At 42.1% G+C, this 9,881-nt stretch overlaps 1 non-coding gene across 1 annotated transcript; it reads right to left on the bottom strand.

Moving 5' to 3' along the window:
• Window positions 1-2,306: 2,306 nt before the first annotated feature.
• On the bottom strand, window positions 2,307-2,413 carry LOC133298686 (small nucleolar RNA R71). Its single transcript, XR_009749841.1, has one exon. It is a non-coding gene; the product is annotated as a small nucleolar RNA R71 (small nucleolar RNA).
• Window positions 2,414-9,881: the final 7,468 nt, after the last annotated feature.

Genomic DNA, 9,881 nt, shown 5'->3' with positions numbered 1-9,881 from the left:
GTTCCAATCTAAGCCTATTTTGATGGCAAAATACCATACGTTCCCTCTTCTGATGAGCAACTTCAGCATGAAAATCACTTGTTTTACACATTTGTGTCAAAAACACAATGGGGGAACGAATGGTAACGTATTCCTTTAAAATATATTAAAAGGGGAACGGACTGAGACGCATTTAATGCACCTGCTCCATTCATTTAATGCTTCTGTACACTTTGCAGGTAACGTAGAGTTAAAGACTTCTAAAAAGCAAGGCGGTGCACCAATTGAGCAGCTGGCAACGTGAAGAGCAGAGAATTAAGAGTTCTCATTGGCTGAAAACAGAAGCAAAGCATGGGAGGGTCTGCAAACAACAGCTAATCATCACTAAATCCTGTTCCATCCAGCAATTCACGCAAGCTTCACACTCATCTGCCACAGTCCCGTCCCCTCATTCAAGCAACTAGCTCCAAAGGAATTACAGTCTTGCCACTCCTCTTCCAGCTATAAATAGGACCCCTCTCACACAAAAACATCATCGAATCCTGGAGGGTTTGCAGTCCAAAAGGAAGAGATCACTTAGTAGTAGTTAGTAACTTAGTTTAATTTTAAGTTGTAACTGTAGTTAAGTGACAACCCCTCTTCTCTTCTCTGTAAACAACCATCAAGACTCCTCACGAGAAAATACTCATCTTTCTCCATTTTCTTTTTCTTTTTGTAAACTGTCTTTTAAATTAATATAAGTGTTTTTCTCTTGTTTCCAATCATTATCTCTTGACTGAATCTCGGGTCTATGTGATCTCAGTTGAGAATAATTATGTTTAAACTATCAGCCATGAGCTGAACTATCTGTGGAACGGGTAAACTGTGAACCTCTTAAAGAACTGTTTTCAAAACTCTTGACCGAAGCTTTTTGTATTTCTTGGGCTAAGTAAGCTATATTCATTGTGCGCCAATGGAAATTGGGTACATACTGAGAAAGAAACTTTCGTAAGGAAGGGATTTCAGACAGCTTAGCCATTGGTGGAAGGTAGATGTCATGGCAAAAATGCTACTGGTCACCTTAGGAATAAGGGGCCAACTCGTCCATTTTAAGGTTCTGAACTAAGTACCTGTTGGAGTCAAGAGAGCCATAGGAATAAGGAAACTTGTGAGCCATCTAGACCATGAGCTGAGGAATCAGAGTTGGCAGGAAAAGAAACTGGGACAAAGCCAAAAGGTGTTAAGTCTTGAGCAGAGAAAACAACCCCTTTAAGAGTGAAGCAATGAATCTGTTCCTTCTGTTAAACTGTTTTAACCACCACCCTGTTGTCTCTTGATTATAGTTATTTCTTTTTTAGTAATTTTATTTTATTTTATTTAGTACTTATAAAAACTCCAATGATTATTATCTCACCTTCTTCTAAACAGGAAGGATCACATACATAACGCAGCGAGCAACTGTTTGCCATCAGATTGAACCTATTGTTCCTGAGGAACGTTGTCAAGACAGTAGGTAACGTTTGACCAGATAGTTCATTTACTAACTTTTCTTCTCATTTTCATTCTTTATAAACAGTGATAAAACAATAATTAGCACTCTATCCTCGTGAGAACGATAATTTAGGCATTAATACTCCCTTTATTACTTGATGCATGCACTTGCGCACTTGGTTTGGAACTAAGGGACGAATCTGTGTTCTGCAAGAACAAAGGAACATCCCCTATCAGAACTTATATTTTTCCACCATCAGCAAACCACCCAACAAGTTTTTGGCGCCGTTGCCGGGGATAAAAACACTAATTGTTGTTCTTATCATTGTTTTCTAACACATATACTGTATATCTGACTTTACTTTTATATTCTTTTTTCTCTTTATCACTGAATCTGCTGTGCATATATATACCCTGTGCTATTGGTTTATGAGTGAAGAGTTTGAAACAGAATCTGACCACTCCATTGAAGTACCTAAGTTTCTCTTTGATCCTGAGCCAGAACGTACACTCCATAGGAGAAGAAGGAACCTCAGGGAAGAATTTTCTGAAAACATGGCTGATCACAATAATAACAATGAAGAGGTTCCCTCTGAACAGAATTTCAGAACTTTGGCTGCTCTTTTCAGGAACAGACCAGATAGGGGAGTAATCCTTCCCCCTGTAGCACCAAATTTTGAACTAAAACCTATCATGTTCCACATGATTAGGGAAGCAGGGGTCTTCAATGGACTCCCTGCAGAAGATCCTTACACACACCTCACAACATTCCAAGATATTTTTGATAATTTTAAAGCTGAGGGTGTAACAGAGGAGAGCATGAGAATGAGGTTGGGGAGTGTTACAATTTTAAAGCTGATGTTAGAGCTGAAATCTCTAACTTCAGAATGTTTTATGGAGAAAATCTCTATGAAGCATGGGAGAGATACAAGAACATCATAAGAAAATGTCCAAACCATGGGGTAGAGAGTTGGGGAGTGTTACAATCTTTCTATAAGGGACTTGACCATACTTCTCAATCTCACCTAGATTTTGCTACATGAGGATATTTCTTTACAGGAACACTTGAAACAAGCTACGAAATCATAGAAGGGACTGCTGAAAGATGTCTCCAATGGCCAATAGACAGAGTGAGCCCAGTGAGGAAGCCAGGCATGCTAGAACTGGATAAACAAACAGCCATGGAAGCCCAGCTGGCATCACTCATGAATGAAGTGAAGAACCTGAGAGCTGACCAAGCAGCACCAAGGATGGAAGTCTTACAACTCACAGCAACTGAAACAGAACCATGCTCAGCCTGTGGTGACCTTCATGACTCAACAGACTGCCCATCCACTGCATTGGTGTGTTATGCAAAAAATTTTGGCAATAGGAACTTCACCAGAGACAATCAACAAGCATGACGAAATACACATTCAAGCCCTGGAGGAACTATCATTAAGGATTAGAACCACAGCACCCAATGGAGGCCACCCATTAACCAGAGACCATTCAACAACAATCAGCAGCAGTATCAGCAAGGTAGTAGCAGTGGAACGTTTGAACAAAGAAGAAACAACTACGTTCCGTTCCATAGAGATGACCAACGCATCAACACCCTGGAAAATTATGTCAAGGAATATGTCACCAGGAATGATGCAGTGGTCAAGAACATTGTGTCCCATCTGGGGCAGATTGCTGCCAACCTTCAAACCAGAACACCAGGATCACTACCAGGGGACACTGAGGTCCCCTCAACCATTTCTGAAACCCCTTGAGAGGTAAGTACCATGTCTAGCTAAAGACATTAAAATAAGCGCTGACTGGGAGGCAACCCAGTAGATACATTTGCTCTCTGACAAAGAGCAAAGTTTTGGGGTGGTTATCCATAATCACACAGCTCCCAAAAAGGAGGGAACGTCTGATGTTCCTCTCCAAAAAGTCCAAATAAAGTACGTTCCGTTCCAGGAACGTAGTTTCGGGGTGGTCCCTGACCACACAATCCCAATATAAAAAAAAAAATATATATATATATATAATTATATGTTTTATTACATGTTCATTTAGATTTATTAAATAATAGGTGATAGGTTAGTACGTTCCCTTTTCCTTATTTAGTAGTCACTGTTGCATGTTAACTTGTTATTTATGTCAGATTAATTATTTATTTATTAGTTAGGAAAAGACAAAAGGAACGTTCCCTGGGTTAGGTGGCAAGAGTGACTGGGACACCTGTCCTTGCTGAGTCACTTAAAAAGATACGCAACCATATCTAATTTGCATTCATTGCAAATCTTGGAAACGTGCTCAGCAAAAGCAACCGTCTCCTCAACCATTAAGACAACTGCAAACCCTTTCTTTTTCCCTCTCTATCACGTCCTGACCTAAACTGTTCAATCTTCTCACACTCAACCCATCAGTAACTGGTCACCTACTGCTGACCACTCGTTCTGTAACGTCCCCATTCCACTACCTCTTTAACCTCCTCTCCTTAACCTCCACGTCCCATAAACTTTTCGTTTACTCCTTCATTGCCTATTTAAACTCAGTCACTGCTTCCTTTGAGTTTTACTATTTTCATTCAACTCAGAACCTTTTCTTCCTCTGCATTGTGCCCTAACTCCCTTTCTGAACAAAATGACTAAGCTTTCATTTGAAGTGACCCTTGTAGCCAACCGAGGCGCAGAGCCAGAGCTCACTGAATCCACCATCGTTCTGTACCCAGAAATGAACATTTTTTGCATCAGGATAGAGTGGTTCTGCCTCTATTCGTGAAGGAATCACTGGTCAAACTCAAGTGGCTGCTCTTTTCCATTGAGGACCGCGAGTTAAATCTAGAATGGGTAGGAGAATTCCTATACCAGACGAGGAGGCTGAAGAAAGATGCCCCTGACGTGGTCCCAGTAAGGGGAAAACAAGTGTCATTTTTCCCTGCTGATGTCCAAGAAGTACTCCACCTCCCCACCGTTACTAACTGTCCGTACAAGGAGTACTTGGACAGTAGGGAGGAATACACATTTCAGAAGGATCAGAAGCTAACAGTAGCTTTGGACAATCCCAACTACTATAAAGGGTCCCTGTGCAAGGGTAGCATGAGGGACATAGCCAGATTCTGGGCACTTTTTGCCAACTCCAACATTACCCCCACCTCTCATGAAGCCTCTGCTAGCTGGGGACTTCAAGTTCAAATTTACTGCATCATCAAGCACATCCATTTTGATGCAGCAACCCTCATCTACAACAGCTTGAAGAGGGACATCAAGAAGACCAAGGTCTTCTTCCCCTGTCTCATCACCAAGCTCTGCAGGAAAGCTGGTGTAGAGGAACACCCTGATGATAGCAAACGGGTGGCATCTATCCTTGATGCTAAGACCTGGAATGGTCTTAAAAGCGCCTACATTGACACCACCCAACCTATTCCTGCCAATCTCAGACGCTCCCCCACCGGTGATGATGAAGAGGAAACCCCTGTGGTCTCACAGAAGAAGGCCACCAAGTCCACTCCTTCAAAATCCTCCTCTTCTTCACACGTTCCAGCAAGGAGAACTGTCCCTCCTCCCACCAAGGTAAAGAAGGATGCCCCTGTTGCTACTGATGGCAAACAGGGAAAGAAGAAATCTCCTGCCAAAGTTCCCCCAAGAAAGGGGGAACTTTCAGGTCAGAGGCTAAAGAGGGTCCTTAGCAGCAATAGGCCAGAGGGAGCATCCTCTGCAAAACCTATCACCCTCTCTGACAAGGAGGAGGAGAGTGAAGACAATGAGCCTTTGGCAAAAAGGCTGAAGGCTGGCAGAATGTCAGCAACCAAACCAGCTGCCAAGGAGACGTCCCCAAGCAGCTCACACTCTACATTTTCTGACATTCCGTCCCCACCACCTGTTCACTCTCCACCAAGACAAATCACCCCACAACCCTCTCCTAGGCAGCAACAAGGAGAGGGAAGAACAGAAAAAGAAGCAGCATCTGCTGCAGAGACATCAGTGGCTGAGCAAGAGGCTCAACCATAGAAGAAAAATGACAAAGGAAAGGGGATTCTCATACAACCCCCTAAGAAGAAAGCAAAGACAACAGGCCCAGGCAGATCAATCTGGGAGGTCCTCTATCATACCCTGTCATCCGTTCCGATACATCTGGGGACGAAGCTCTTGCCAGAGCTTTGGCAGAAGAAGAAAGGATGGCAATTCGTCGATCCACTGATGGAGGAACAAGCTGAAGCCATGCCCTCCTCATCCAGACCACCAGTGGATGAGCCCAACCCAACACCTGTCATACCTTCTGCTACTGGCAACATCCAACAGAAGAGGCAACCACCCTCCTCCCCCATAACAACAATCCCCATCTCAGCCAGGAAAAGATCCCAAATTGGGATTGCTGAGATCTTTGAAATGTTGGGGGAGAAATTAGAAAAACGGTTGCCAGCCAAGAAGTCTGTTCCCCAACCTGATATGAAAAGCACTAATGAAGAGCTGAAAGCTCTAAGGGACGGGCTGGAACAGCTCTCATCTGCCTTCAACACCTTCCAACAACAGCAGAAGAAGGAAAAAGAACAACAGCTCAGCACCATAAAAGCAAACACCTTCCAACAACAGCAGAAGAAGGAAAGAGAACAACAGCTCAGCACCATAAAAGTAGCCATCAAGGAAGCCAGTGCTACATCCTATGAATCAACACTCCAAGCAGTCCAAGGAGAAATTGCTAAAGCAGCTAACTCCCTAATCCTTTCCATCTCTCTGCGCAACCACACAGCAGAGCTCTTACTCAACAGGCTCGTCTCCAAACAAGCTGAAGAATGTAAGGAAACCAAAGAAGCCATCAGGGCCTTTGGAATATATCTGGAGAGGAGAATTTATGAGTTAGAAATGAGACTGCTGGATGTTGAAAAACAAGTCATCCATTTTCGCACTGGTAGAACCATGATGAGGTCCACCATCAACTACCTGGTTGCAATCATCAGCGATCTACTGAAGGATGCTGAGAAATGGCTCCCTGTAAATGAAGTCCGCAGATTGCAAGACCTGCTTAGGAGAAGACCATTAACCAAGGAGGAAGTTGATGAAGCCAAAGAAGCTGAAGCTGCAAAGAGGAACCCTTGGGACATGAGACCTCCACAATGAAAAGGAGAAACCCTCCTATTTATCTTAGCTTAGTTTGTTTTCAATTCTGTTTTTAATTTAGTTTTTTTCCGTTCCCTTATAATTAATCTTTTTGCAATGAAAAAGACTTTTTGATCAAACTGTTTGGTATATGCATGCATTTAAGTTATAGTATTAAGACTGCCCAATTCTTTTAGATTAACTAACATACATGAAACACAAAGTCACTGACTAATCATGCTTGTTCTTTCTCTGAGTACTTGAAAATAGAAACAGTGCAGGGAATTTAATCCTCAGATTTTTGAAAGAAGCTGATCTATGTGAACTCAAACGGGCAAGGAACGGAAAAATGCCAAACACCTACTTCTGAGAGCGTTCCTGAGGTGTAACCACAATGAAAGTTCTCAGCTTGCCTTAATGCTGTAAGTACTGCTGAAGACAGATGAATTCTGCTGTCAACGATCAAAATAGAATCACACACTCACCTCACCTCCATCATACACCATCTGGTCAATCAGAAAGAATAAGGAAGTACTCAACAATGAACAAAAAAGGGACAGAAGAAAAATAAAGAAAAAGGGGAACAACCATTCAAAAGAATTCAAGAAAAACCAGAAAACCTTCCTCCAAAGGGGGAGAAAGGTTCAAGAACAGGAGTTCCCTCAAAACAGAAAAAGTCCAAGTTCAAAGGCACAAAAGCTAAACGTTCCTTGATCCCACAAATCAGACCACCACTTCTTCCACATTTCCATACACTTACCTATCAAAGAATCCTTGGAACGGAAGACAGCTGTACTTCATAGGAACGCAGCAGAAAGACAAGTTCTGAAGAATCATATCCAGGAATGGACAGAGCAAACACCAACCCATGAGTGATAGTGAGACAAAAGATCAGCAACCTTCTCTTATCAGAGGATAGAATCCTCTTACTATTTACTATGGAGAGTAGTTCATTTTCTGAAAAGTTCATGGTTGCTCACTGGCTCAAGTTCCTTTATGTTATGCTATTCTTTTAAATTGGGCAGACTAATACAATATTTCTGAGTTGTTTGAGGACAACCAACAGTTTAGTTTTGGGGTGTTTGATGGGACGTAAATTCGTTCCTATCTAAGCCCATTTTGATGGCAAAATACAATACGTTCCCTCATCTGATGAGCAACTTCAGCATGAAAATCACTTGTTTTACACATTCGTGACAAAAACATAGTGGGGGAACGGTTGGTAACGTATTCCTTTAAAATATATTAAAAGGGGAACGGACTGAGACGCATTTAATGCACATGCTCCATTCATTTAATGCTTCTGTACACTTTGCAGGTAACGTAGAGTTAAAGACTTCTAAAAAGCAAGGCGGTGCACCAACTGAGCAGCTGGAAACGTGAAGAGCAGCGAATCAAGAGTTCTCATTGGCTGAAAACAGAAGCAAAGCATGGGAAGGTCTGCAAACAACGGCTAATCATCACCAAATCCTGTTCCATCCAGCAATTCACGCAAGTTTCACACTCTGCTGCCACAGTCCCCTCCCCTCATTCAAGCAACTAGCTCCAAAGGAATTACAGTCTTGCCACTCCTCTTCCAGCTATAAATAGGACCACCCTCAAACAAAAACATCATCGAATCCTTGAGGGTTTGCAGTCCGAAAGGAAGAGATCACTTAGTAGTAGTTAGTAACTCAGTTTAATATTAAGTTGTAACTGTAGTTAAGTGACAACCCCTCTTCTCTTCTCTGTAAACAACCATCAAGACTCCTCACGAGCAAATACCCATCTTTCTCCATTTTCTGTTTCTTTTTGTAAACTGTCTTATAAATTAATATAAGTGTTTTTATCTTCGTTCCAATGGTTAACTCTTGACTGAATCTCGGGTCTATGTGATCTCAGTTGAGAATAATTATGTTTAAACTATCAGCCATGAGCTGAACTATCTGTGGAACGGGTAAACTGTGAACCTCTTAAAGAACTGTTTTCAAAACTCTTAACCGTAGCTTTTTGTATTTCTTTGGCTAAGTAAGCTATATTCATTGTGCGCCAATGGAAATTGGGTACATACTGAGAACGGAACTTCCATAAGGAAGGGATTTCAGGAAGCTTAGCCATTGGGGGAAGGTAGATGTCATGGCAAAAACGCTACTGGTCACCTTAGGAATAAGGGGCCAACTCGTCCATTTTAAGGTTCTTAACTAAGTACATGTTGGAGTCACGGGAGCCATAGGAACATGGAAACTTGTGAGCCATCTAGACCATGAGCTGAGGAATCAGAGTTGGCAGGCAAAGAAACTGGGACAAAGCCAAAAGGTGCTAAGTCTTGAGCAGAGAAAACAACCCATTTAAGAGTGAAGCAGTGAATTCGTTCCTTCTGTTAAACTGTTTTAACCACCACCCTGTTGTCTCTTGATTATAGTTATTTCTGTTTTAGTAGTTTTTATTTTATTTTAAATAGTACTTATAAAAACTTCAATGATTATTATCTCACCTTCTTCTAAACAGGAAGGATCACATACATAACGCAGCGAGCAACTGTTTGCCATCAGATTGAACCTACTGTTCCTGAGGAACGTTGTCAAGACAGTAGGGAACGTTTGACCAGACAGTTCATTTACTAACTTTTCTTCTCATTTTAATTCTTTATAAACAGTGATAAAACAAAAATTAGCACTCTATCCTCGTGGGAACGATAATTTGGGCATTAATACTCTCTTTATTACTCGATGCGTGCACTTGCACACTTGGGTTGGAACTAAGGGACGAATCTGTGTTCTGCAAGAACAGAGGAACGTCCCCTATCATAACTTATATTTTTCCACCATCAGCAAACCACCCAACAGCATGTAACAACCCAAGAGCTGGCAAGGGCAGGGAGTGATTGCCGGTACGAAAGGGCACGGACAATGAGCGGCTCATGCCAAATCTTGCAGCTTGGGGGTACATGAATGAATCGAATCAACACCCGAAAGAGAGGGATTCCAGAGACTGTGCTGGTATGGGACGGTACAGTTGGGAATGACTTATAAGAATTAATTGGTACTACCTATACTAACAAGATGCGTCTACTTTTCGGTAACCCAGAACGGAAGAACTCCATAGTTAAGTGTGCTTGACTTGGGGCAATTCTAGGATGGGTGACCTCCTAGGAAGTTTTCTCGGGAAGTGTGCGAGTGAGGACAAAACACGCTGAAAAGTCTCGTGTTAGTGTGTGGGGACAGTCGTTGATCCTTGCAAGTTGCCAAGCGTTACACTTTCAAACCTTACATTGATCACCTTGGAGTTTTAATCATGAACAAGGTATATCAGTACGTCCTAAAGTACATAACTTGATTGACATGTGTGTTTCCGCTTTTGAAAAAATTTGTTTTCATCCTCACA

Source organism: Gastrolobium bilobum, unplaced genomic scaffold (assembly GCF_033153095.1).
Source record: "Gastrolobium bilobum isolate Gb01-03AN ecotype WA unplaced genomic scaffold, APGP_CSIRO_Gbil_v1 utg9460, whole genome shotgun sequence".
Lineage (NCBI taxonomy): Eukaryota > Viridiplantae > Streptophyta > Magnoliopsida > Fabales > Fabaceae > Gastrolobium > Gastrolobium bilobum.
Note: the sequence above shows the minus strand (reverse complement) of the source record. Positions and strands in the feature narration are given on the sequence as shown.